This window comes from Pseudophryne corroboree, chromosome 3 (assembly GCF_028390025.1).
Source record: "Pseudophryne corroboree isolate aPseCor3 chromosome 3, aPseCor3.hap2, whole genome shotgun sequence".
NCBI lineage: Eukaryota > Metazoa > Chordata > Amphibia > Anura > Myobatrachidae > Pseudophryne > Pseudophryne corroboree.
The window spans coordinates 468551417-468578975 of NC_086446.1; the positions used below are offsets into that span (position 1 = coordinate 468551417).

Genomic DNA, 27559 nt, shown 5'->3' on the forward strand with positions numbered 1-27559 from the left:
AAAAACAGTACACACTATGTCCGTTCTTCTTCTTTTTTAACATGTATTGAACATCAAAAGGAGCATCATCTGAATCTAGCTACTCTGGTTTTTCAGATAAGTTTTTACTGGTGTTAACATACCCACTGTTGTTACCTTCGTTATACTCACCTTGTTGTTTAAATCCACACTCTTGGGCGCTTATTTTCACCAATTCCTACAAATCCATATGTGTGCATGCCAAGCACATTTCTTTGTATTATAAGCTGCCACTCATAGTTTGAGAAGTGTTTTGTCTTTATATTTTATATTGAGACTTTATCTATACAAAGGGTTATTTTAACTTTAAGGTACAGAAAGCACATAGATACATCTAAGCGCCGTAGACTCTACTTCTATGTATTTAAATGTTTATTTAAAATAATGGAAATTCACAGCACACTTTCAAGTGACAGCACTGACAATAGTATCCCACAGTTGGATTACCAAATTCCACTAGCAAATGGTCTCTTTACAGACGGATGGCAGTTCTTTCCTATTTGATAGTTTTAGGGAAAATAGCCTTCATATTCAATGTTTACATTGTTCCTTGCAAGGTAATTTCACATAAACTTTTCTCAAAGAGGTATGTGTCATACAGTTACTTGACCAAGACAAAGTATTTGCTGATACACTCCTCTATAGTATTTGCTGATACGCTCCTCTAGGGGCTTAGAGATGTCAACTTCCATAAGAGCTGTCCCTTTGCCATATGGAATTTGATAATTCATCCTACACTACTTGTTTCAGGGTAAATGTTAAGCTTCCAATAAATGTTCTAAAATTAAAAACAATTGCAAATGTTCTGTTTTAGTTTCCCCTTTTGTTGCAGGTACAGGGAAAGCCCACAAGGCTTTATTTCAGTCGGGCATAACAAACTTCAAAACAAAGTGTAACGGCAATATTGGCCATGTTCATTGCAAGGGTGGTAACTGGTAAGCTGATTACCTCAGTAGGCAGATCCTGTACCATGGAAAGTGGTTCCTCACCTTGGACAATTTCTAAACGCTTGTAGAGAGATGTGGTCGGACAAATGTCAACATAATATTATGATCGTGCAACCACAAGGTTGAGAATTTCTGTACAAGGACAAGAAGTCCACAAGCAATACTTAATCCTATAACAGTACCAGAGAATTTTCAACTGATTAATCTGTTCCCACCCATGGTGATGCTTCCGAGCATCCCAAAAAATTCTAAAATGGTAAGGGGCCCAAGTGCTGTTAGTAGCTCCAGACTGGCCAAGATGGTCATAATACAAGGACATTTTCAAAATGTAAGTAATGGAATCAGGGTCCTTTTAATCATCAGAGTTTTGCAGGACTGGCTTTTATGGGTGCAGCAGGTGAAACCATGAAACTTAAGAAAAAGAGGTTGTACCTGTAAAAATAAACCATACATTTTTTTTATAATCAGAACACTCCATATAAACATATACAGTATATATATCCATTCTATATGCTATATCTATATATACATACATACATTTATTTATCTACAGTATATATAGCGGGGGGGGGGGGGGGCACCAATAGTTATCTTGCTTCCAGGCATCTGGGATGAAATTACGCCACTGCACAGATGTATTAAGCCTGGAAAAGGGATAAAAAAGTGATAAAGCAGTGATAAGTGCAAGGTGATAATGCACCAGCCAGTCAGCTCCTAACTGTAATTTTGTCAAATCTGTAATGATTGGCTGGTGCGTTATCACCTTGCGCTTATTACTGCTTTATCACTTCTTTATCCCTTCTCCAGGTTAATACATCTGCCCCATTGTACAGTAACCCAGACAGCTTGTCTCCACTCCTCAACATGTAGGCCCTGCACCACCTATACTGGGAGTGTCGCGTAGGACCTGCGCCACCTATACTGGGGTTGACTTGTAGGCCCTGAACCACCTATACTGGGGGGTGACTTGTAGGCCCTGAACCACCTATACTGGGGGGTGACTTGTAGGCCCTACGCCACCTTTTGTGCTGCAAAATATTATTGTAAAGGTAGATTGTTTAAATCTTCATATGTGTTTTCATAAAATGAACTAGAACATTTGTGGTTTTCATTAAGTTATACTCCCATTAAGTTGGGTTTTTTTGGATTGGTTTGGGATTGTTTTGGGCTTGTTTTTCAATCACCAGTTGCTTGTTTTTCCTTTCAGATTTGGCAACTCTGATAATGGCAGCATGTAACAGCAGTTCACATGCATCTGTAATCCTATACTACTTGGGGGCCTAGTAAGTGAGATCAGACTTGCCTACCCTCCCGCATTGAGCGGGAGGCTCCCGTTTTTTCCATTAGCCTCCCGCTGCCACGGAAATCGTCCGTGTTCTCCCGGTTTTTCACTTGTATTCTGCAAATGCTGACTGCGCATGCGCCAGTCCGGAAGTGTCAGGGGGCGGGGCCTGCATGGGTGACGTCACAGCGTGTGACGCCGTGTTACTTAGTTGGTTACGGGAAGCGGCTGTGGTGGCCGCATAACAGTATGCGGCAGCAGGAGAGGCGGCGGTGTGCAATGCGGCGGAGGCCACACATCACCAGTGGTTCCATGTTTAAAATGTAAGAGAATCTTATCAAATAAAGCAGCGCTTTTTTTTCCTGGTTGTTAACCCCATTTATTTGTAGTAATCTAATTAACTAGCCTGTGTCATGGATAGGGTGCATGTGGCTGGACTGGGGAGGGCAGGGCTTAATTGGAGACAAAAAACAAAGTGGGTGCTGACTATCTACTGGTCAGTGCTACTGCATAATGACCTGCAAGCCCCAGGGGAGCACTGACAGTGTTATAGGGATAGTGTCAGAGTTATAGGGATAGGGTCAATGTTATAGTATAGGGCCAGTTATAGGGATAGGGTCAGGTCAGCATTATAGTTTAGGGCAGTGGTTATAGGGATAGAGTCTGCCTTATAGGGATAGGATCAGCGTTATAGGGATAGGGTAAGTGTTATAGAATAGGTTTACAGTGATAGTGTCAGCGATATAGATATAGTGTCAGTGTTATAGAGTCAGCGTTCTAGGTATAGGGTCAGCGTTATATGAAAAGGGTCAGCGTTATAGGGGAAGGGTCAGCGTTATAGTATTGGGTAAGTATTACAGTGATAGGGTCAGCGATATAGATATAGTGTCAGTGTTATAGGGATAGTGTGTGTTATAGGGATAGGGTCAGTGTTATAGTATAGGGTTAGCGTTATAGGGATAGGGTCAGCGTTATAGGGTCAGTGTTATAGGAATAGTGGCAGTATTATAGAATAAGGTCAGAGTTATAGGGATAGTCCATGTTATAGTATAGTGTCAGTGTTATATGGATCGTGTCAGTGTTATAGTATAGGGACAGTGTCACTGTTAAAGTATTCTCTGGTACCCATACACAAACCTGCTCTGTGGTACGCTGCTCTTTGTACTATAGAATTCAATTGTTTTGCTCGCCAGATCTCCTGTTTAAAGTGACGGGAGATCACAGGGCGCAATTAAATTTATTTATTTTTTTGCACTGATCGCGCCCATAGAGATCGGGTTTAGCACCGGAAAGCAGCTGAACTTGACCAAAGTGCTGGGCGCGGGCGCGAAAAGTGCTGTTTGCACTTTTTACGCATATCAGCTTGCCACCCCTCAGGGGTGCGAGATGGAAGGCAGGCACCAGCAGCCATAGCGCCCGAATGGAGCAACAATTGAATTTCTCTGTTGGGCACCATCTAGTGGCTGCCGGAGCACGCTGCAATTGAATCTCGCCCATAGAATTTGACAGCAGTTAAGAACCAAATGGCCCAACCAGTCTGCCCTTTAGGGTTAGAGTATTAAGGGTGGTTTAGTGGTTTGTAATAGGGTAGTTTGGGGGATGGGGATAGGGTATTAGGGTTAGTTGGGGGGTTTAGGTTAGGTGTTAGGGTATTAGGGATAGGATATTAGGGTTGGTTTAGCTTTAGCAATTTGGGTTTAGATATTAGGGTTGGGGTTATTAGGGATAATGTTTAGGGTGAGGGTTAGGTTAGTGTACTAGGGTGAGGGTTAGGATAGGGATGCTCTACGTCATTGTTTAGGCTTGTCATGTGTTAGCAGATCTGTTGTAAAAGCTAGATTTATCTGCTGTCCCCTGAAAATCCATGTTTCAAGTATAGCACCGCTTGAGCACAGGTGACCTAATAGTTTTGTTATTTTAGCGCTGATGTGATGTCACGGACTGTCTTCGAGCATGGATATCCCTAAACATGGTTTGTTATGTCGCCCCTTGCATCCATTTGATGTCAAATTGCTTTTCAATATTTGTGTAGACCAATATGATGTTTACATTTTAAATGCTGTTTTATTTCTCTATTTTATTATTATCACCAGTTATTTATAAAGCGCATGCATATTCCACAGGCCTTTACAAAGAATATTTGCCCATTCAAATCAGTCCCTGCCCCAGTGGAGCTTACAATCTAAATTGCCTATAACGCACACACAGTCACGCGGGATGCGGTCAATTTACCTACATATCTGGAGTGCATATCTGTCCCTGTGTGGACATATCTGACCCTGTGGGGGTATAGCTGACACTGTGGGGGCATATCTGACACTGTGGGCATATCTGGCACTGTGGGGTCATATGTGTATCTGGCACTGTGGGGGTATATGTGTTTCTGGCACTCTGGGGCAATGTGTATCTGGCACTGTGGGGCAATGTGTATCTGGCATTGTGGGGCAATGTGTATCTGGCACTGTGGGAGCATATATGGCACTACTGGGGGCATTTGTGCATCTGGCACCATGGGGCATTTGTGCATCTGGCACTGTAGGAGTATATCTGGCACAGTGGGGGCGTATCTGGCACTGTGGGGGCATATGTGTATCTGACCACCCATATGTGTATCACACCCCCATTTTCATTGGCCACGCCCCATGTGGCAATTGGCCACACCCATTTTTTGGCCTTTGCCGCGTGCACACATTACCTATAAGACATTTTTTCTATTTGCACCACTGGGAGGCAGCCATTTTGGGTGAGAGAGAACAATCAAAACATTAATTCCCTATATTCACTGGAGTGAACACCTGCCACAGAAGGACCCACCCCTTACTGGCAATAGATATGCCCATAGGTGGAGCTAGACACGCCTTTTGGGTGGAGCATGACATGCTGCATTCTGCTTATGCCTACAATCTCCCTGAAACTAGTTTTCAAAAGTAGGCAAGTATGAGTGAGATACCATCCTGGCTGGTAATTGTTAATGTTATAGTGTACTGTGGGACTAATTCAGACCTGATCGCAGCAGCAAATTTGTTAGCTAATGGGCAAAACCATGGGGGTCATTCCGAGTTGATCGCTGGCTGCCGTTGTTCGCAGCACAGCGATCAGGCTAAAAAATGGCTTTTCTGCGCATGCGCGTCGTACGGGTACAAAGCCCGTTGTTTGTTTTGCACAGGTTCTAGCGAAGTTTTCAGTAGCACTGACAGCCGCAAGAAGATTGACAGGAAGGGGGCGTTTCTGGGTGTTAACTGACAGTTTTCAGGGAGTGTTTGCAAAAACGCAGGCGTGTCTGAAAATACGCAGGCGTGGCTGGGCGTTCGCTGGGCGGGTGTAAGACGTCAAATCCGGACACGAATAGGCTGAAGTGATCGTAAGCGCTGAGTAGGTTCAGAGCTACTCTGAAACTGCACAAACTGTTTTTGCAGAGCTCGGCTGCACATACGTTCGCACTTCTGCTGCGCTAAAATACACTCCCCAGTGGGCGGCGGCATAGCGTTTGCACGGCTGCTAAAACTAGCTAGCTAGCGATAAGACCCCCCATGTGCACTGCAGGGGGGCAGATATAACGTGCAGAGAGAGTTACATTTGGGTGAAGTGTATTCAAATGGAGATCTAAATTGCAGTGTAAAAATAAAGCAGCCATTATTTAACCTGCCCAGAAACAATATAATCTAGAGATGAGCGCCTGAAATTTTTCGGGTTTTGTGTTTTGGTTTTGGGTTCGGTTCCGCGGCCGTGTTTTGGGTTCGAACGCGTTTTGGCAAAACCTCACCGAATTTTTTTTTGTCGGATTCGGGTGTGTTTTGGATTCGGGTGTTTTTTTCAAAAAACACTAAAAAACAGCTTAAATCATAGAATTTGGGGGTCATTTTGATCCCAAAGTATTATTAACCTCAAAAACCATAATTTACACTCATTTTCAGTCTATTCTGAATACCTCACACCTCACAATATTATTTTTAGTCCTAAAATTTGCACCGAGGTCGCTGTGTGAGTAAGATAAGCGACCCTAGTGGCCGACACAAACACCGGGCCCATCTAGGAGTGGCACTGCAGTGTCACGCAGGATGTCCCTTCCAAAAAACCCTCCCCAAACAGCACATGACGCAAAGAAAAAAAGAGGCGCAATGAGGTAGCTGTGTGAGTAAGATTAGCGACCCTAGTGGCCGACACAAACACCGGGCCCATCTAGGAGTGGCACTGCAGTGTCACGCAGGATGGCCCTTCCAAAAAACCCTCCCCAAACAGCACATGACGCAAAGAAAAAAAGAGGCGCAATGAGGTAGCTGTGTGAGTAAGATTAGCAACCCTAGTGGCCGACACAAACACCGGGCCCATCTAGGAGTGGCACTGCAGTGTCACGCAGGATGTCCCTTCCAAAAAACCCTCCCCAAACAGCACATGACGCAAAGAAAAAAAGAGGCGCAATGAGGTAGCTGTGTGAGTAAGATTAGCGACCCTAGTGGCCGACACAAACACCGGGCCCATCTAGGAGTGGCACTGCAGTGTCACGCAGGATGTCCCTTCCAAAAAACCCTCCCCAAACAGCACATGATGCAAAGAAAAAAAGAGGCGCAATGAGGTAGCTGACTGTGTGAGTAAGATTAGCGACCCTAGTGGCCGACACAAACACCGGGCCCATTTAGGAGTGGCACTGCAGTGTCACGCAGGATGTCCCTTCCAAAAAACCCTCCCCAATCAGCACATGATGCAAAGAAAAAGAAAAGAAAAAAGAGGTGCAAGATGGAATTGTCCTTGGGCCCTCCCACCCACCCTTATGTTGTATAAACAAAACAGGACATGCACACTTTAACCAACCCATCATTTCAGTGACAGGGTCTGCCACACGACTGTGACTGATATGACGGGTTGGTTTGGACCCCCCCAAAAAAGAAGCAATTAATCTCTCCTTGCACAAACTGGCTCTACAGAGGCAAGATGTCCACCTCATCATCACCCTCCGATATATCACCGTGTACATCCCCCTCCTCACAGATTATCAATTCGTCCCCACTGGAATCCACCATCTCAGCTCCCTGTGTACTTTGTGGAGGCAATTGCTGCTGGTCAATGTCTCCGCGGAGGAATTGATTATAATTCATTTTAATGAACATCATCTTCTCCACATTTTCTGGATGTAACCTCGTACGCCGATTGCTGACAAGGTGAGCGGCGGCACTAAACACTCTTTCGGAGTACACACTTGTGGGAGGGCAACTTAGGTAGAATAAAGCCAGTTTGTGCAAGGGCCTCCAAATTGCCTCTTTTTCCTGCCAGTATAAGTACGGACTGTGTGACGTGCCTACTTGGATGCGGTCACTCATATAATCCTCCACCATTCTATCAATGTTGAGAGAATCATATGCAGTGACAGTAGACGACATGTCCGTAATCGTTGTCAGGTCCTTCAGTCCGGACCAGATGTCAGCATCAGCAGTCGCTCCAGACTGCCCTGCATCACCGCCAGCGGGTGGGCTCGGAATTCTGAGCCTTTTCCTCGCACCCCCAGTTGCGGGAGAATGTGAAGGAGGAGATGTTGACAGGTCGCGTTCCGCTTGACTTGACAATTTTGTCACCAGCAGGTCTTTCAACCCCAGCAGACTTGTGTCTGCCGGAAAGAGAGATCCAAGGTAGGCTTTAAATCTAGGATCGAGCACGGTGGCCAAAATGTAGTGCTCTGATTTCAACAGATTGACCACCCGTGAATCCTTGTTAAGCGAATTAAGGGCTCCATCCACAAGTCCCACATGCCTAGCGGAATCGCTCCGTGTTAGCTCCTCCTTCAATGTCTCCAGCTTCTTCTGCAAAAGCCTGATGAGGGGAATGACCTGACTCAGGCTGGCAGTGTCTGAACTGACTTCACGTGTGGCAAGTTCAAAGGGCATCAGAACCTTGCACAACGTTGAAATCATTCTCCACTGCGCTTGAGACAGGTGCATTCCACCTACTATATCGTGCTCAATTGTATAGGCTTGAATGGCCTTTTGCTGCTCCTCCAACCTCTGAAGCATATAGAGGGTTGAATTCCACCTCGTTACCACTTCTTGCTTCAGATGATGGCAGGGCAGGTTCAGTAGTTTTTGGTGGTGCTCCAGTCTTCTGTACGTGGTGCCTGTACGCCGAAAGTGTCCCGCAATTCTTCTGGCCACCGACAGCATCTCTTGCACGCCCCTGTCGTTTTTAAAAAAATTCTGCACCACCAAATTCAAGGTATGTGCAAAACATGGGACGTGCTGGAATTTGCCCATATTTAATGCACACACAATATTGCTGGCGTTGTCCGATGCCACAAATCCACAGGAGAGTCCAATTGGGGTAAGCCATTCCGCGATGATCTTCCTCAGTTGCCGTAAGAGGTTTTCAGCTGTGTGCGTATTCTGGAAAGCGGTGATACAAAGCGTAGCCTGCCTAGGAAAGAGTTGGCGTTTGCGAGATGCTGCTACTGGTGCCGCCGCTGCTGTTCTTGCAGCGGGAGTCCATACATCTACCCAGTGGGCTGTCACAGTCATATAGTCCTGACCCTGCCCTGCTCCACTTGTCCACATGTCCGTGGTTAAGTGGACATTGGGTACAACTGCATTTTTTAGGACACTGGTGAGTCTTTTTCTGACGTCCGTGTACATTCTCGGTATCGCCTGCCTACAGAAGAGGAACCTAGATGGTATTTGGTAACGGGGGCACACTGCCTCAATAAATTGTCTAGTTCCCTGTGAACTAACGGCGGATACCGGACGCACGTCTAACACCAACATAGTTGTCAAGGACTCAGTTATCCGCTTTGCAACAGGATGACTGCTGTGATATTTCATCTTCCTCGCAAAGGACTGTTGAACAGTCAATTGCTTACTGGAAGTAGTACAAGTGGGCTTACGACTTCCCCTCTGGGATGACCATCGACTCCCAGCGGCAACAACAGCAGCGCCAGCAGCAGTAGGCGTTACACGCAAGGATGCATCGGAGGAATCCCAGGCAGGAGAGGACTCGTCAGAATTGCCAGTGACATGGCCTGCAGGACTATTGGCATTCCTGGGGAAGGAGGAAATTGACACTGAGGGAGTTGGTGGGGTGGTTTGCGTGAGCTTGGTTACAAGAGGAAGGGATTTACTGGTCAGTGGACTGCTTCCGCTGTCACCCAAAGTTTTTGAACTTGTCACTGACTTATTATGAATGCGCTGCAGGTGACGTATAAGGGAGGATGTTCCGAGGTGGTTAACGTCCTTACCCCTACTTATTACAGCTTGACAAAGGGAACACACGGCTTGACACCTGTTGTCCGCATTTCTGGTGAAATACCTCCACACCGAAGAGCTGATTTTTTTGGTATTTTCACCTGGCATGTCAACGGCCATATTCCTCCCACGGACAACAGGTGTCTCCCCGGGTGCCTGACTTAAACAAACCACCTCACCATCAGAATCCTCCTGGTCAATTTCCTCCCCAGCGCCAGCAACACCCATATCCTCCTCATCCTGGTGTACTTCAACACTGACATCTTCAATCTGACTATCAGGAACTGGACTGCGGGTGCTCCTTCCAGCACTTGCAGGGGGCGTGCAAATGGTGGAAGGCGCATGCTCTTCACGTCCAGTGTTGGGAAGGTCAGGCATCGCAACCGACACAATTGGACTCTCCTTGTGGATTTGGGATTTCGAAGAATGCACAGTTCTTTGCTGTGCTGCTTTTGCCAGCTTGAGTCTTTTCATTTTTCTAGCGAGAGGCTGAGTGCTTCCATCCTCATGTGAAGCTGAACCACTAGCCATGAACATAGGCCAGGGCCTCAGCCGTTCCTTGCCACTCCGTGTGGTAAATGGCATATTGGCAAGTTTACGCTTCTCCTCCGACAATTTTATTTTAGGTTTTGGAGTCCTTTTTTTTCTGATATTTGGTGTTTTGGATTTGACATGCTCTGTACTATGACATTGGGCATCGGCCTTGGCAGACGACGTTGCTGGCATTTCATCGTCTCGGCCATGACTAGTGGCAGCAGCTTCAGCACGAGGTGGAAGTGGATCTTGATCTTTCCCTAATTTTGGAACCTCAACATTTTTGTTCTCCATATTTTAATAGGCACAACTAAAAGGCACCTCAGGTAAACAATGGAGATGGATACTAGTATACAATTATGGACTGCCTGCCGAGTGCAGACACAGAGGTAGCCACAGCCGTGAACTACCGTACTGTACTGTGTCTGCTGCTAATATAGACTGGTTGATAAAGAGATAGTATACTCGTAACTAGTATGTATGTATAAAGAAAGAAAGAAAAACCACGGTTAGGTGGTATATACAATTATGGACGGGCTGCCGAGTGCCGACACAGAGGTAGCCACAGCCGTGAACTACCGCACTGTACTGTGTCTGCTGCTAATATAGACTGGTTGATAAAGAGATAGTATACTCGTAACTAGTATGTATGTATAAAGAAAGAAAGAAAAACCACGGTTAGGTGGTATATACAATTATGGACGGGCTGCCGAGTGCCGACACAGAGGTAGCCACAGCCGTGAACTACCGCACTGTACTGTGTCTGCTGCTAATATATAGACTGGTTGATAAAGAGATAGTATACTCGTAACTAGTATGTATGTATAAAGAAAGAAAAAAAAACCACGGTTAGGTGGTATATACAATTATGGACGGGCTGCCGAGTGCCGACACAGAGGTAGCCACAGCCGTGAACTACCGCACTGTACTGTGTCTGCTGCTAATATAGACTGGTTGATAAAGAGATAGTATACTCGTAACTAGTATGTATGTATAAAGAAAGAAAAAAAAACCACGGTTAGGTGGTATATACAATTATGGACGGGCTGCCGAGTGCCGACACAGAGGTAGCCACAGCCGTGAACTACCGCACTGTACTGTGTCTGCTGCTAATATATAGACTGGTTGATAAAGAGATAGTATACTCGTAACTAGTATGTATGTATAAAGAAAGAAAAAAAAACCACGGTTAGGTGGTATATACAATTATGGACGGGCTGCCGAGTGCCGACACAGAGGTAGCCACAGCCGTGAACTACCGCACTGTACTGTGTCTGCTGCTAATATATAGACTGGTTGATAAAGAGATAGTATACTCGTAACTAGTATGTATGTATAAAGAAAGAAAAAAAAACCACGGTTAGGTGGTATATACAATTATGGACGGGCTGCCGAGTGCCGACACAGAGGTAGCCACAGCCGTGAACTACCGCACTGTACTGTGTCTGCTGCTAATATATAGACTGGTTGATAAAGAGATAGTATACTCGTAACTAGTATGTATGTATAAAGAAAGAAAGAAAAACCACGGTTAGGTGGTATATACAATTATGGACGGGCTGCCGAGTGCCGACACAGAGGTAGCCACAGCCGTGAACTACCGCACTGTACTGTGTCTGCTGCTAATATAGACTGGTTGATAAAGAGATAGTATACTCGTAACTAGTATGTATGTATAAAGAAAGAAAAAAAAACCACGGTTAGGTGGTATATACAATTATGGACGGGCTGCCGAGTGCCGACACAGAGGTAGCCACAGCCGTGAACTACCGCACTGTACTGTGTCTGCTGCTAATATAGACTGGTTGATAAAGAGATAGTATACTCGTAACTAGTATGTATGTATAAAGAAAGAAAAAAAAACCACGGTTAGGTGGTATATACAATTATGGACGGGCTGCCGAGTGCCGACACAGAGGTAGCCACAGCCGTGAACTACCGCACTGTACTGTGTCTGCTGCTAATATAGACTGGTTGATAAAGAGATAGTATACTCGTAACTAGTATGTATGTATAAAGAAAGAAAAAAAAACCACGGTTAGGTGGTATATACAATTATGGACGGGCTGCCGAGTGCCGACACAGAGGTAGCCACAGCCGTGAACTACCGCACTGTACTGTGTCTGCTGCCAATATAGACTGGTTGATAAAGAGATAGTATACTACTAATATTATATATACTGGTGGTCAGGTCACTGGTCACTAGTCACACTGGCAGTGGCACTCCTGCAGCAAAAGTGTGCACTGTTTAATTTTAATATAATATTATGTACTCCTGGCTCCTGCTATAACCTATAACTGGCACTGCAGTGCTCCCCAGTCTCCCCCACAATTATAAGCTGTGTGAGCTGAGCACAGTCAGATATATATATACATTGATGCAGCACACTGGGCTGAGCAGTGCACACAGATATGGTATGTGACTGAGTCACTGTGTGTATCGTTTTTTTCAGGCAGAGAACGGATATATTAAATAAAACAAACAACTGCACTGTCTGGTGGTCACTGTGGTCGTCAGTCACTAAACTCTGCACTCTCTTCTACAGTATCACAGCCTCAGGTCAATCTCTCTCTCTCTCTCTCAACCCTAATCTAAATGGAGAGGACGCCAGCCACGTCCTCTCCCTATCAATCTCAATGCACGTGTGAAAATGGCGGCGACGCGCGGCTCCTTATATAGAATCCGAGTCTCGCGATAGAATCCGAGCCTCGCGAGAATCCGACAGCGTCATGATGACGTTCGGGCGCGCTCGGGTTAACCGAGCAAGGCGGGAAGATCCGAGTCGCTCGGACCCGTGAAAAAAAACATGAAGTTCGGGCGGGTTCGGATTCAGAGAAACCGAACCCGCTCATCTCTAATATAATCCACCCACATCTAACTCTCTCTGCAAATGTTATATCTGCCCCACCTGCAGTGCACATGGGTGGTCATTCCGAGTTGTTCGCTCGTTGCCGATTTTCGCTATGCTGCGATTTGTTGCTAAATGCACATGCACATGGTACGCAGCGCGCATGCGCTTAGTTATTTTACTAAAAACTTAGCAGTTTTGCTGTTGATCCTGCGGCGCTTTTCAGTCGCACTGCTGATCGGTGAATGATTGACAGGAAAGGGGCGTTTCTGGGTGGTAACTGAGCGTTTTCCGGGAGTGTGCTAAAATAAGAATTTACTCACCGGTAATTCTATTTCTCGTAGTCCGTAGTGGATGCTGGGAACTCCGTATGGGGAATAGCGGGCTCCGAAGGAGACTGGGCACTCTAAGAAAGAATTAGGACTACCTGGTGTGCACTGGCTCCTCCCTCTATGCCCCTCCTCCAGACCTCAGTTAGGGAAACTGTGCCCGGAAGAGCTGACACAATAAGGAAAGGATTTGGAATCCCGGGTAAGACTCATACCAGCCACACCAATCACACCATACAACTCGTGATACTATACCCAGTGAACAGTATGAACAACAACTGAGCCTCTCGAATAGATGGCTCATAACAATAACCCTTTAGTTAGGCAATAACTATATACAAGTATTGCAGACAATCCGCACTTGGGATGGGCGCCCAGCATCCACTACGGACTACGAGAAATAGAATTACCGGTGAGTAAATTCTTATTTTCTCTGACGTCCTAGTGGATGCTGGGAACTCCGTAAGGACCATGGGGATTATACCAAAGCTCCCAAACGGGCGGGAGAGTGCGGATGACTCTGCAGCACCGAATGAGCAAACTCAAGGTCCTCCTCAGCCAGGGTATCAAACTTGTAGAATTTTGCAAACGTGTTTGAACCCGACCAAGTAGCAGCTCGGCAAAGTTGTAAAGCCGAGACCCCTCGGGCAGCCGCCCAAGAAGAGCCCACCTTCCTCGTGGAATGGGCTTTTACAGATTTAGGCTGCGGCAGTCCAGCCGCCGAATGTGCAAGTTGAATCGTGCTACAGATCCAGCGAGCAATAGTCTGCTTTGAAGCAGGAGCACCCAGCTTGTTGGGTGCATACAGGATAAATAGCGAGTCAGTTTTTCTGACTCTAGCCGTCCTGGAAACATATATTTTCAGGGCCCTGACTACGTCCAGCAACTTGGAATCCTCCAAGTCCCGAGTAGCCGCAGGCACCACAATAGGTTGGTTCACATGAAAAGCTGATACCACCTTAGGAAGGAATTGGGAACGAGTCCTCAATTCCGCCCTATCCATATGAAAAATCAGATAAGGGCTTTTACATGACAAAGCCGCCAATTCTGATACACGCCTGGCCGACGCCAAGGCCAACAGCATGACCACCTTCCACGTGAGGAACTTTATCTCCACGGTTTTAAGTGGCTCAAACCAATGCGACTTTAGGAAATCCAACACCACGTTGAGAACCCAAGGTGCCACTGGGGGCACAAAAGGGGGCTGAATATGCAGCACTCCCTTTACAAAAGTCTGAACTTCAGGCAGTGAAGCCAGTTCTTTTTGGAAGAAAATCGATAGAGCCGAAATCTGGACCTTAATGGAACCCAATTTTAGGCCCATAGTCACCCCTGACTGTAGGAAGTGCAGAAATCGACCTAGCTGAAATTCCTCCGTTGGGGCCTTCCTGGCCTCACACCTAGCAACATATTTCCGCCATATGCGGTGATAATGTTTTGCGGTCACATCTTTCCTAGCTTTAATCAGTGTAGGAATGACTTCCTCCAGAATGCCCTTTTCTTTTAGGATCCGGTGTTCAACCGCCATGCCGTCAAACGCAGCCGCGGTAAGTCTTGGAACAGACAGGGCCCCTGCTGCAGCAGGTCCTGTCTGAGCGGCAGAGGCCATGGGTCCTCTGAGATTATTTCTTGAAGTTCTGGGTACCAAGCTCTTCTTGGCCAATCCGGAACCACGAGTATAGTTCTTACTCCTCTCCTTATTATTCTCAGTACCTTGGGTATGAGAGGCAGAGGAGGGAACACATAAACTGACTGGTACACCCACGGTGTCACTAGAGCGTCCACAGCTATCGCCTGAGGGTCCCTTGACCTGGCGCAATATCTTTTTAGTTTTTTGTTGAGGCGGGACGCCATCATGTCCACCTGTGGCCTTTCCCAACGGTTTACAATCATTTTGAAGACGTCTGGATGATGTCCCCACTCTCCCGGGTGGAGGTCGTGTCTGCTGAGGAAGTCTGCTTCCCAGTTGTCCACTCCCGGAATGAACACTGCTGACAGTGCTACCACGTGATTTTCCGCCCATTGGAGAATCCTTGTGGCTTCTGCCATCGCCAACCTGCTTCTTGTGCCGCCCTGTCGGTTTACATGGGTTACCGCCGTGATGTTGTCTGACTGGAGCAGCACCGGCTGGTGTTGAAGCAGGGGTCTTGCCTGACTTAGGGCATTGTAAATGGCCCTTAGTTCCAGAATATTTATGTGTAGGGAAGTCTCCTGGCTTGACCATAGTCCTTGGAAGTTTCTTCCCTGTGTGACTGCCCCCCAGCCTCGAAGGCTGGCATCCGTGGTCACCAGGACCCAGTCCTGTATGCCAAATCTGCGGCCCTCTAGAAGATGAGCACTCTGCAGCCACCACAGCAGAGACACCCTGGTCCTTGGAGACAGGGTTATCAGCCGATGCATCTGAAGATGCGATCCGGACCACTTGTCCAACAGATCCCACTGAAAGATCCTTGCATGGAACCTGCCAAATGGAATTGCTTCGTAGGAAGCTACCATCTTTCCCAGAACTCGCGTGCAGTGATGCACCGACACCTGTTTTGGTTTCAGGAGGTCTCTGACTAGAGATGACAACTCCTTGGCTTTCTCCTCCGGGAGAAACACTTTTTTCTGGTCTGTGTCCAGAACCATCCCCAGGAACAGTAGGCGCGTTGTAGGAACCAGCTGCGACTTTGGAATATTCAGAATCCAGCCGTGCTGTTGTAGCACTTCCCGAGATAGTGCTATGCCGAACAACAACTGCTCCCTGGACCTCGCCTTTATAAGGAGATCGTCCAAGTATGGGATAATTAAAACTCCCTTTTTCCGAAGGAGTATCATCATTTCGGCCATTACCTTGGTAAATACCCTCGGTGCCGTGGACAGACCAAACGGCAACGTCTGGAATTGGTAATGACAGTCCTGTACCACAAATCTGAGGTACTCCTGGTGAGGAGGGTAAATGGGGACATGCAGGTAAGCATCCTTGATGTCCAGTGATACCATGTAATCCCCTTCGTCCAGGCTTGCAATAACCGCCCTGAGCGATTCCATTTTGAACTTGAACCTTCTTATATAAGTGTTCAAGGATTTCAAATTTAAAATGGGTCTCACCGAACCGTCCAGTTTCGGTACCACAAACATTGTGGAATAGTAACCCCGTCCTTGTTGAAGGAGGGGTACCTTGATTATCACCTGCTGAGAATACAGCTTGTGAATCGCCTCCAGCACTGCCTCCCTGTCTGGGGGAGCTGTTGGCAAGGCTGATTTGAGGAAACGGCGAGGGGGAGACGTCTCGAATTCCAGCTTGTACCCCTGAGATACCACTTGTAGAATCCAGGGATCCACCTGTGAGCGAGCCCACTGGTCGCTGAAGTTCCGGAGACGGGCCCCCACCGCACCTGGCTCCGCCTGTGGAGCCCCAGCGTCATGCGGTGGACTTAGAGGAAGCGGGAGAGGACTTTTGTTCTTGGGAAGTGGCTGTATGGTGCAGCTTTTTCCCTCTACCTCTGCCTCTGGGCAAAAAGGACGCGCCTTTAACCCGCTTGCCTTTCTGGGGCCGAAAGGACTGTACCTGATAATACGGTGCTTTCTTTGGCTGTGAGGGAACATGGGGTAAAAATGTCGACTTCCCAGCTGTTGCTGTGGAAACGAGGTCCGAGAGACCGTCCCCAAACAATTCCTCACCTTTGTAAGGCGAGACCTCCATGTGCCTTTTAGAATCTGCATCACCTGTCCACTGCCGAGTCCACAATCCTCTCCTGGCAGAAATGGACATTGCATTAATTCTAGATGCCAGCCGGAAAATATCCCTCTGTGCATCTCTCATGTATAAGACTGCGTCTTTAATATGCTCTATGGTTAGCAATATAGTGTCCCTGTCGAGGGTATCAATGTTATCAGACAGGGAATCTGACCACGCAGCAGCAGCACTGCACATCCAGGCTGAAGCAATAGCCGGTCTCAGTATAATACCTGAGTGTGTATATACAGACTTCAGGATAGCCTCCTGCTTTCTATCCGCAGGCTCCTTTAAGGCGGCCGTATCCTGAGACGGTAGTGCCACCTTCTTTGACAAGCGTGTGAGCGCTTTATCCACCCTAGGGGATGTCTCCCAACGTATCCTGTCCTCTGGCGGGAAAGGGTACGCCATTAGCAACTGGTTGCTTTTTCTCCCCAAACATAATACCCTTTTTTGTGGTACCTGGGTTAATGTCAGAAATGTGCAACACATTTTTCATTGCTGTAATCATGTAACGGGTGGCTCTGTTGGAATGTACACTAGTCTCATCGTCGTCGACACTGGAGTCAGTATCCGTGTCGACATCTGTGTCAGCCGTCTGAGGTAATGGGCGTTTTTGAGCCCCTGATGGCTTTTGAGACGCCTGGGCAGGCACGGGCTGAGAAGCCGGCTGTCCCACATCTGCTATGTCGTCAAACCTTTTATGTAAGGAGTTGACACTGTCGCGTGAATCCTTCCACATATCCATCCACTCAGGTGTCGACCCCGCAGGGGGTGACATCACATTTATCGGCACTTGCTCCGCCTCCACATAAGCCTCCTCATCAAACATGTCGACACAGCCGTACCGACACACCGCACACACACAGGGAATGCTCTGACTGAGGACAGGACCCCACAAAGTCCTTTGGGGAGACAGAGAGAGAGTATGCCAGCACACACCACAGCGCTATATAATGCAGGGAGTTACACTACACAAGTGATTTACCCTATAGCCGCTATATATATAGTATTTGCGCCTAATTTTAGTGCCCCCCCTCTCTTTTTTACCCTATTGAGCCTGGAAACTGCAGGGGAGAGCCTGGGGAGCATCCTTCCAGCGGAGCTGTGAGAGGAAATGGCGCCAGTGTGCTGAGGGAGATAGCCCCGCCCCTTTTTCGTCTGACTTCTCCCGCTTTTATAATAATAATGTGGCAGGGGTATTTTACACATATATAGCTTCTTAGGCTATATTATGTGTGATTAGCCACTTTAAGGTACTCTAATTGCTGCCCAGGGCGCCCCCCCCCAGCGCCCTGCACCCATCAGTGACCAGAGTATGTGGTGTGCACAGGGAGCAATGGCGCACAGCTGCAGTGCTGTGCGCTACCTTAATGAAGACCGGAGTCTTCAGCCGCCGATTTCCGTGAAGATCTTCATGCTTCTGGCTCTGCAAGGGGGACGACGGCGCGGCTCCGGGACCGGACGACCGAGGCTGGGCCTGTGTTCGATCCCTCTGGAGCTAATGGTGTCCAGTAGCCTAGAAGCCCAAGCTAGCTGCAAGCAGGTAGGTTCGCTTCTCTCCCCTAAGTCCTTCGTTGCAGTGAGTCTGTTGCCAGCAGATCTCACTGAAAATAAAAAACCTAATAAATACTTTCTTTACTAGAAGCTCAGGAGAGCCCCTAGTGTGCAACCAGCTCGAGCCGGGCACAGATTCTAACAGAGGTCTGGAGGAGGGGCATAGAGGGAGGAGCCAGTGCACACCAGGTAGTCCTAATTCTTTCTTAGAGTGCCCAGTCTCCTTCGGAGCCCGCTATTCCCCATGGTCCTTACGGAGTTCCCAGCATCCACTAGGACGTCAGAGAAAAAACGCAGGTGTGTCAGGGAAAAACGCGGGAGTGTCTGGAGAAACGGGGGAGTGGCTGGCCAAACGCAGGGCGTGTTTGTGACGTCAAACCAGGAACTAAATGGATCGAGCTGATCGCAATCTAGGAGTAGGTCTGGAGCTACTCAGAAACTGCAAGAAAATATTTATTTGCAATTCTGCTAATCTTTCGTTCGCAATTCTGCTAAGCTAAGATACACTCCCAGAGGGTGGCGACCTAGCGTTTGCAATGCTGCTAAAAGCAGCTAGCGAGCGAACAACTCGGAATGAGGGCCATGGTTTTGACCATTAGCTAACAAATTTGCTGCTGTGATCAGGTCTGAATTAGGCCCTGTGTGTATATACTACAATAAAGGCCATTTTACTAAATTGTTTACCTGAGTGATCTGTTGTCCCTACCCATGCTAACACCTATATCAAAGAAATCTGTAAATGTATCTAATTATATAGTAATGTGTCTGGCTGTATGTTCATTTTAAATGTATTATCTAGCATACCTCCCAACATGACCCTCTCCAGGAGGGACAGTGGGTCTAATTCAGACCTGATCGCTCGCTATGGGTTTTTTGCACTACTGCGAGCAGATAGGCGCCGCCCATAGGGGAGTGTATTTTTGGTTTGCAAGTGTGCGAACCCATGTGCAGCCAAGTGGTAAAAAAAAGTTTTGTGCACTTTCTGAGTTGCCCAGGACTTACGGAGTCGCTGCGATCACTTCAGCCTGTACGGGCCCGGAATTGAGGTCAGACACCCGCCCTACAAACGCTTGGACACGCCTGCGTTTTTCCAACCACTCCCAGAAAACGGTCAGTTGCCACCCACAAACGCCTTCTTCCTGTCAATCTTCTTGCGATCGGCTGTGCGAATGGATTCTTCGTACAATCCATCGAACAGCAATGATCCGCTTTGTACCTGTGCGACGTGCATGCGCATTGCGGTGCATACGCAGTTCTGACCTGATCGCAGCGCAGTGAAAAATCCTAGCGTGCGATCTGGTCTGAATGACCCCCAGAATCCGCTGCTCCTGGACTTCCCTCTTAAGTTATGATTGCCATCACCTGTGCTGAAACACCTTTCTTATCCATTAACCTGTTCAAAACAGGTGCCGGCAATCATATATTAAGAGAAAGTCCAGGAGCAGAGCATTCTGTTCCTCCTGGAGAGGGTTATGTTTGGAGGTATGATCTAGTTTACATATATTTTTGAACCCCACTCCCCCAGAAGAGAGGAGTGAGTGATAGAGTGGTGAGCCAGCAGCAGGTCACATGGCTTAGAGGCTGCTGAAGCCAGCAGCAGGGGCTGATGGGAAACTGTTTTGGGCTGTTACAGGGAATCCTGTGAGGTAACGGAGGGAGCTGCTGAACTTGATAGTGAACGGTTACCTGTCCCGCCTGTTGGCAGGCAGACAGAGTAGCGACAGTGGCAGCTTCCTTACAGGACCGGACCCAGCTGAGCATCTGGTCAGTGTGACAGAGTCCCAATCTTCTCTGGCCCTTGCAGCAGGTCTGGAGAAGAGAAGGTGGACTCAGGGGTGTATCTAGGGGTCTGAGCGCCCCTGGCAAAGTAAGGAACTGGCGCCCCCCACCTCCCCCACCCAGGGACACAGAGGGGGGAGTTACAGATAGGCTGAGGTCAGGGACACTGAGAGGGAATTACGGGGAGGGTGCGGTCAGGGACACTGAGAAGGAATTACAGGAGTGTATGGGCAAAGTCACTGAGGGGGCAGTTACAGGGATGGTGAGGGCAGGAACACTGAGGGGGAATTACAAGGAGGATGCGGACAGGGACACCGAGGGGATATATGCACACATACATACAGTTAAAAAACCCTCTCTAGGTGTGATGGCACTACATGTCCCAGCAAATCCAGTTGACAAGGTGTGATGGAACTTATAGTCTCAACACAGCTGTTCAGGCAGTCACTGGTCTAGATACCTCTCCATACAGAGCTCTTTGTAAGCTATGATCCAGACTGCCAGGATAGACCATGCAGTGCAGCTACGGTACAGCAGAAAATGCAGAGGTATGCTCATGCTGCACTGCTGACTGGTGCTGATTGTAGTGGCTGGTGTTTGGTGACAGACCGCGTTGGACCAATGAGAAGGGGAGCGGATGAGGAGGTGCCTCGACCCTCCCCATACCTGGAAGTGCCCCGCTCCCCGGCTATATTCACCATCATTTTGACTGTAGTCACAGAGAGTGTCAGAATGCAATACTCTTCTGAGCACTGCTAAGGGATGTACTCAGTGAAAACTACTATGTCATTCAAAACCCTGGCACGGGTGGCACTGCCGGGCGGTGCCCATCCCTTGGCCGGCACCCCTGGCAAGTGCCATCCTGGCCAATAGGAAGATACACCCCTGGGTGAACTTTACTTCAGAAAGCCTTCGAGATATGAGCCTTGGAGATAGACAGTGAGTTGGATGTCCCTTCCCCTGAGGTGGGCAAAGTATAGCCAAGGAGAGGGAGGTGATTTTCAGAGTAACTCCTGTCCAGAGTGACCAAGTGGAGATGTCTGTTAATGCACACTACTGTACTTACAACGCCAGCCCTCATTATTACACTCTGTCAGCTGCTTACACAAGTTTCCAGCAACTAGAGGTGCAGTGTGCACAATAGTGACTCTATACAACCAGCTGAAAGCTACATGCCTTCACAGACAGTGTTACCTTAATATCATACTTACCTACATTTCTTTTCTCCTCCTCGGGAGATACCCGGAGAGGAGAAGCAGGTGGGCGGCGATGGGGGCGGGACCGAGCCAATGGCATTATTAGGCCCCGCCCACTGCACGAGAAAATACCGGGATTGGTCGGTATTTGCATAGGGGCAGAGCTTCAATGACGCAATTTGCATATAATCGCATCATTAAGACCCGCCCCCTCCGCAAGGTCCGCAATTTTGCCCTGTTTAGCTACCCATTCTGCCCGCTTCACTCGGAAGTGGGCAGAATGCGGGGGGGTGCCCTCTCTTCCGGGGCTGCGGGGGGACTACCCGAGAAACCGTGTGTCTCCCGCAGAATCCGGGAGAGTAGGTAAGTATGCTTAATATACAGTGCCCAAGATAATGAGGAGTCAGAGTATCCTCAGCCCTCTGTACTGCAGTGACTCCATACAGCCTGCTGATAGCGGTGCATCTCTCCTGACAGTGGGGCAAATGTATTAACCTGGAGAAGGGATAAAGAAGTGATAAACCAATGATAAGTGCAAGGTGATAACGCACCAGACAACAGATTTGAAAAAATGACAGTTAGGAGCTGACTGGCTGGTGCATTATCACCTTGCACTTACCACTGCTTTATCACTTCTTTATCCCTTCTCCAGGATTAACACATCTGCCCCAGTGTTAAGGGGGGTACACACGGAGAGATCCGTGCTTAAAATCTAAGCAATCTTGCTAGATTGCCTAGATTTTAAGCACGGATCTGCCGTGTGTATGCCCTCCAGCGACAGCGATGCGCGGCCCCGCGCATCGCTATCGCCGATGCTAGATTGAGCTGCATGCAGGCTCAATCTAGCGGGTCGCTCACTTCACCGTTGTGTGAAGTGAGCGGCCCCCCGTCGGCTTTCCCCCTCGCTCAGCACATCGCGCTGTGCTGAGCGGGGTGAGAGATGTGTGCTGAGCGGTCTGTGTTAAGATCGCTCAGCACACATCTCTCCCGTGAGTACCCCCCTTTAGAATTATTGTAACTCAGGCAAAGTAAACATCTTGCAGAGCAACATTATCAACTTCTTTCATCCCTGAGTTAAAATGAAGAAAAGCCTTCACCTACCTACATCAGAGATGCTCTAATCCTACATCAACACAGCTAGCTGCATCAAATCTCTCCAATTCCCCAATAAAGGCGAAAGCAGTGCTCATTTAATTCACCAGGATTAAAAAGTCGTACACTTATACCCCTTTCACATCGCAAACCCGGGTCAGATCCGGGATTTGAACACGGCTCCAACGTGGCTCCGACCCGGGTAAAAGACGTTCACATCGTAATATTGACCTGGGTTATTCCCGGGTTATTGCCACGTTGGTGTCTTTTTGCTCAACCCGGGTCACCCATGTTAAAACCAGTGTGATGTCATTTTAAAAAGACTAGATTGGTTCCCAGTTTTCTACAAGAAAGGGAGGGGGCTGGGGAATGCTCACAGTGCAGCAATCATGGCCGACAGAGCACATGTCTTGTTTCTTTAATGCCTTCGACTTATTGTCCACCTGCTGTTGGGACCTAATAAATCCAAATGCTGCAAGCATTTTACTGATGTTGCGATGTTATCGCATCCCTGACTGTACCCGTTATCAGCCTACGTATTACTTCTTCACCCCTGATCCGCAGCAACTCCCTCACTTGCTCATCACTCCATTTTGACATGGCTAATGAGGTCCAAAGGAGTGCAGAACTGGTCCAAAGGAGTGCAGATTACTTTCCAACACTTGTGCTCACAGTGCAGTACAATAAACAGACCTCAGCTGACTGGAAACAACCAATCAGCGCTATTTCTTCAGAGGTGGGTCAAATATCCCGGGACTGTAGCTTTTTAGTGGACAATAATCCGGGTCCGGCACGTGGTCAACCCTTCTTTTAATCCAGGTTGAAATACCGGGTTGGACATCCCGGGATATTCAGTTTGGCGCTTTCACACCGCACCTCGACCCGGGTCGACTCGGCAACAACCCGGTAAAAAGCTGGGTTACTTTGGCGATGTGAAAGAGGTATAACAGTATTTCCTCATCTTTAAGCGATTTAGTGAGTCAACTACAACACAGTACACAGATAGAGCCATCTTTATGTTGGCCTTTAATAGGATTAACTGAGCCAGGGCAGTCAGACTTAGGGGCCTATTTATCACCATACGCATCCAAGATGCGGATGACAGGTGATAAAATCGCCCCAACTCGCACTGCGATAAGTGATTACATCACAGGGATGTATCAATTATCGCGTGCAGGGACAGAGCTTGCGGTCAAGCTGTCCCTACGATGCCTTTTCGCAGCATCATCGGGGTATTTTTCGTAAAAAAAATACCCCGATGTCCTGCTGCGCATGTGCCGCCCATGCCGACATCGCTGCTACCGCCACCGCCCGGTTGACCCCCTTCGCGACTACCCTCGTGCGCCGTGGACAACCCCCCAACAGGATAATATACTCACCTGTCCAAGGAGCCGGTCCGCGCTGCTTCAGGAGACTGCCGGGCGCCGGGTCCTTCTCCTGCGCTATGACCCCCGGTGCTGTGAAGTGTGCTGCCACTTTGCAGCATCACTTTACTGCACCAGGGTCACAGCACAGCATATGGGGTACCCGGCGCCCGGCAGCGCTCACCAGAGCAGCGGACACCGTCTCCCTGGACAGGTGAGTATGTTTTGTTGGTTTTTTGTTTGTTTTTATTACTTTTTTGTTTTTTACACTGTGATCAGCTTGTGTGTCCATCGGACACACAGAGCTGATCACTCTGCTGGGTCCCCGCTCAGCTTTCTCTGCCAGGGGCAGAGAAAGCTGGGCAAAAGGGTGCACATCGCAGTGCTGCCCTGTGAACTCGCCAGCCTGAGCTGGCGAGATTATCACAGGGCACACTGCAGTATTTTTTCACATTTTTTTTATAATAAATTTGGCCACATCACATTTCCCAGTATAAGTATGGGGAATGCAATGTGGGTTACTAAAAAAAAGTGAATTAAAGGGTTTGGAGCAGTTTTTCATAAAAACTGCTCGAAATGCCCTTTAATACATTCAGGTGATACTAAAATAATGTGAAAAGGGTGTGAAAACACCCTTTTTCACATTATTTTAGTAAAAATAATGTTAATAAATAGACCCCTTAATCCCCTGCTGTAATGACTTAATCCCCGACTGTATTGTTCTCTCTTATTGTACTGCAGCTGAGAACAATAGATGAAAGGCTTATGCTAATAAACCATGCTGTGCCTAGGTGCAACATAGAAGTCAAGATAATCGTGGCTCCATCTGTATATATGCATATACAGATGGAGCCTTCTTTATCTTGGCTCTTTATGTGACTAGGCGCGCCTGTCTGGGTGCACCTAGTCACTGTGAGCATCTCCGTTTGGACGGGCTCGCGTGCCCGGACGGAGACGCTCCCCATTCACTTTAATGGAGAGCGTCTCCGTCTGTGTGCCCGGACAGAGACACTCTGAATGGGAAGCGGCTCGTGCACACCTGGCATGACTAGGCGGACAGATCGCCTAGTCACGCCGGGAGTGCACGCCTGCGACTAGGCAGAGTAAGATTAGGAAGGCTCCATCGGTATATGAACCATTTGCTATTGCACTAGACCAACAAGGATAAAAGTACTTACTTTTTAGGGTTGTTAAAGGATGCAAATCACTGTTATTGTAACTGGTTTTTATCCATCATCCTCTAAAGTATAGGAACTGAGCAATTGAACTGAGAATAACTACTTGTGTTGGCATTTTGTAGTAGAAAGGAGATTGGGTTAGCACAAATATAACTAATGAATAGGTGGTATACAGGCAGTGCTTAAAGTGGTCCTAGAGAGGTGGTGGAACTCCCCCCCTCCCCCCGGGAGCATGGTCTAAAAAAAGGGGCGTGGTCACACAATAGTAATAATGCCTACAGTATTAACACCCCTAATACACATAATGCCCACAGTAGTAACACCCCTAATACACATAATGCCCACAGCAGTAGCGCCCCTTATACAATGCCCATAGTAATAGTGCTCCTTATGCAATGTCCACTGTACTGGTAGTGCCCACAGTGGTAGTACCCTTTATATATACACCATAGTAGTGGTGCCCCTTATGCAATGCCCCCAGTAGTAGTGTCCCTTATGTCCCCAGTGTTGTCATTACAGAGTACTTTACCAGCGCAGTCAGGATCACCTCTGAGTTATCTTTGAATCATGTAGGCACACACCGGAAAGCTCTTTGTGGTATAACTTATTTATATATTGAAACTGGAATGGATCATAATACAAACTGATAGTCAAAACAGTATATCTGTGCATGAGCAGAGCTGCCATCATGCATGCTCCATCTCTTCTTCATGTAACCTTCAGAATACAGGAACAAACAAGTGTAAGACATACATCACAGACTGTAAAACAAAACACAGCTCCACCTGCTGTCCCTCCTGTGTAACACATCAAGTCTGAATCTATTGAATGCTGTTTCTCAACACCCAGGAGTGATGCCCCTTATGAAGTGCCCTCTTTACAATGCCCTCATTAGTAGTGCACCCATTAGTAATGCCCTTAATGGTAATGCCCATCTGTAGTATTGCCCCCAGTAGTAATGTCGCCTGTAGTAATGCCCCCAGTCATTTAGCCCCAGTAGTTATGCCCCCAGTAGTTTAGCCCCCAGTGGTAATGCCCCTGCAGTTATGACCCCAGTAGTTAAACCCCCCTTTAGTTTAGCCTCCCAGTGGTAATGCCCCCAGTAGTTTAGCCCCTGTAGTTTAGCCCTCATGTAGTTTGCCCCATGTAGTTTAGCCACCCCTGTAGTTTAGCCCCCAGTGGTAATGCCCCCAATAGTTTAGCCCCTGCAGTTTTCCCCCCAGTAGTTTAGCCCCCAGTAGTTTAGCCCCCTTGTAGTTTGTCCCCAGTATTTTATCCCCTGTAGTTATGCCCCTAGTAGTTTAGCCCCCTTGTAGTTTGCCCCCTTGTAGTTTAGCCTCCAGTAGTAATGTCCCCCTGTAGTTTGCCCATTTGTAGTTTAGCCCCCAAGTAGTAATGCCCCCAGTAGTTTAGCCCTTGTAGTTATGCCCCCAGTAGTTTAGCCCCTGTAGTAATGCCCCCAAGTAGTTTAGCCCCCAAGTAGTAATGCCCCCCGTAGTTTGGCTCCTGTAGTTATGCCCCCAGTAGTTTAGCCCCTGTAGTTATGCCCCTAGTCGTTTAGCCCCCAGTAGTTTAGCCCTCTTGTAGTTTGCCCCCTTGTAGTTTAGCCCCCAGCAGTAATGCCCCCAGTAGTAATGCCCCCCTGTAGTCTGCCCCCAGTAGTTTGCCCCCTTGTAGTTTAGCCCCCAAGTAGTAATGCCCCCAGTAGTTTAGCCCCTGTAGTTATGCCCCCAGTAGTGTAACCCCTGTAGTTATGCCCCCAGTAGTTTAGCCCCTGTAATTAGGCCCCTAGTAGTTTAGCCCCCAGTAGTTTAGCCCCCTTGTAGTTTAGCCCCCAGTAGTAATGCCCCCAGTAGTTTAGCCCCCTTGTAGTTTGCCCCCTTGTAGTTTAGCCCCCAAGTACTAATGCCCCCAGTAGTTTAGCCCCTGTAGTTATGCTCCCAGTGGTTTAGCCCCTGTAGCTATGCCCCCAGTAGGTTAGCCCCCTTGAAGTTTGCCCCCTTGTAGTTTATCCCCCAGTAGTAATGCCCCCCCTGTAGTTTGCCCCCTTGTAGTTTATCTCCCAAGTAGTAATGCCCCCAGTAGTTTAGCCCCTGTAGTTATGCCCCCAGTAGGTTAGCCCCCTTGAAGTTTGCCCCCTTGTAGTTTAGCCCCCAGTAGTAATGCCCCCCAGTAGTTTGCCCCCTTGTACTTTATCTCCCAAGTAGTAATGCCCCCAGTAGTTTAGCCCCTGTAGTTATGCCCCCAGTAGTTTAGCCACTGTAGTTATGCCTCCAATAGTTTAGCCCCCTTGTAGTTTGCCCCCTTGTATTTTAGCTCCCAGTAGTAATGCCCCCAGTAGTAATGTCCCCCTGTAGTTTGTCCCCAGTAGTTTACTCCCTTGTAGTTTAGCCCCCCAGTAGTAATGCCCCCAGTAGTTTAGCCCCTGTAGTTATGCCCCCAGTAGTTTAGCCCCTGTAGTTATGCCCCCAATAGTTTAGCCCCCTTGTAGTTTGC

General features: G+C 47.9%; 1 protein-coding gene across 2 annotated transcripts in view; it reads left to right on the forward strand.

The window, feature by feature from the left end:
- LOC135056039 (E3 ubiquitin-protein ligase TRIM39-like) overlaps window positions 1-27559 on the forward strand; it is a 68687-nt gene that overhangs the window by 22870 nt on the left and 18258 nt on the right. Inside the window, exon 1 of one of the 2 annotated variants that reach the window (XM_063960762.1) lies at window positions 20110-20218. The exons of the other annotated variant lie outside the window; for it this stretch is intronic. The gene's annotated coding sequence lies outside the window, so the exon portion shown is untranslated. Of the gene's footprint in view, window positions 1-20109; window positions 20219-27559 lie in introns of those variants that run through there. 2 annotated transcript variants of the gene reach the window in all.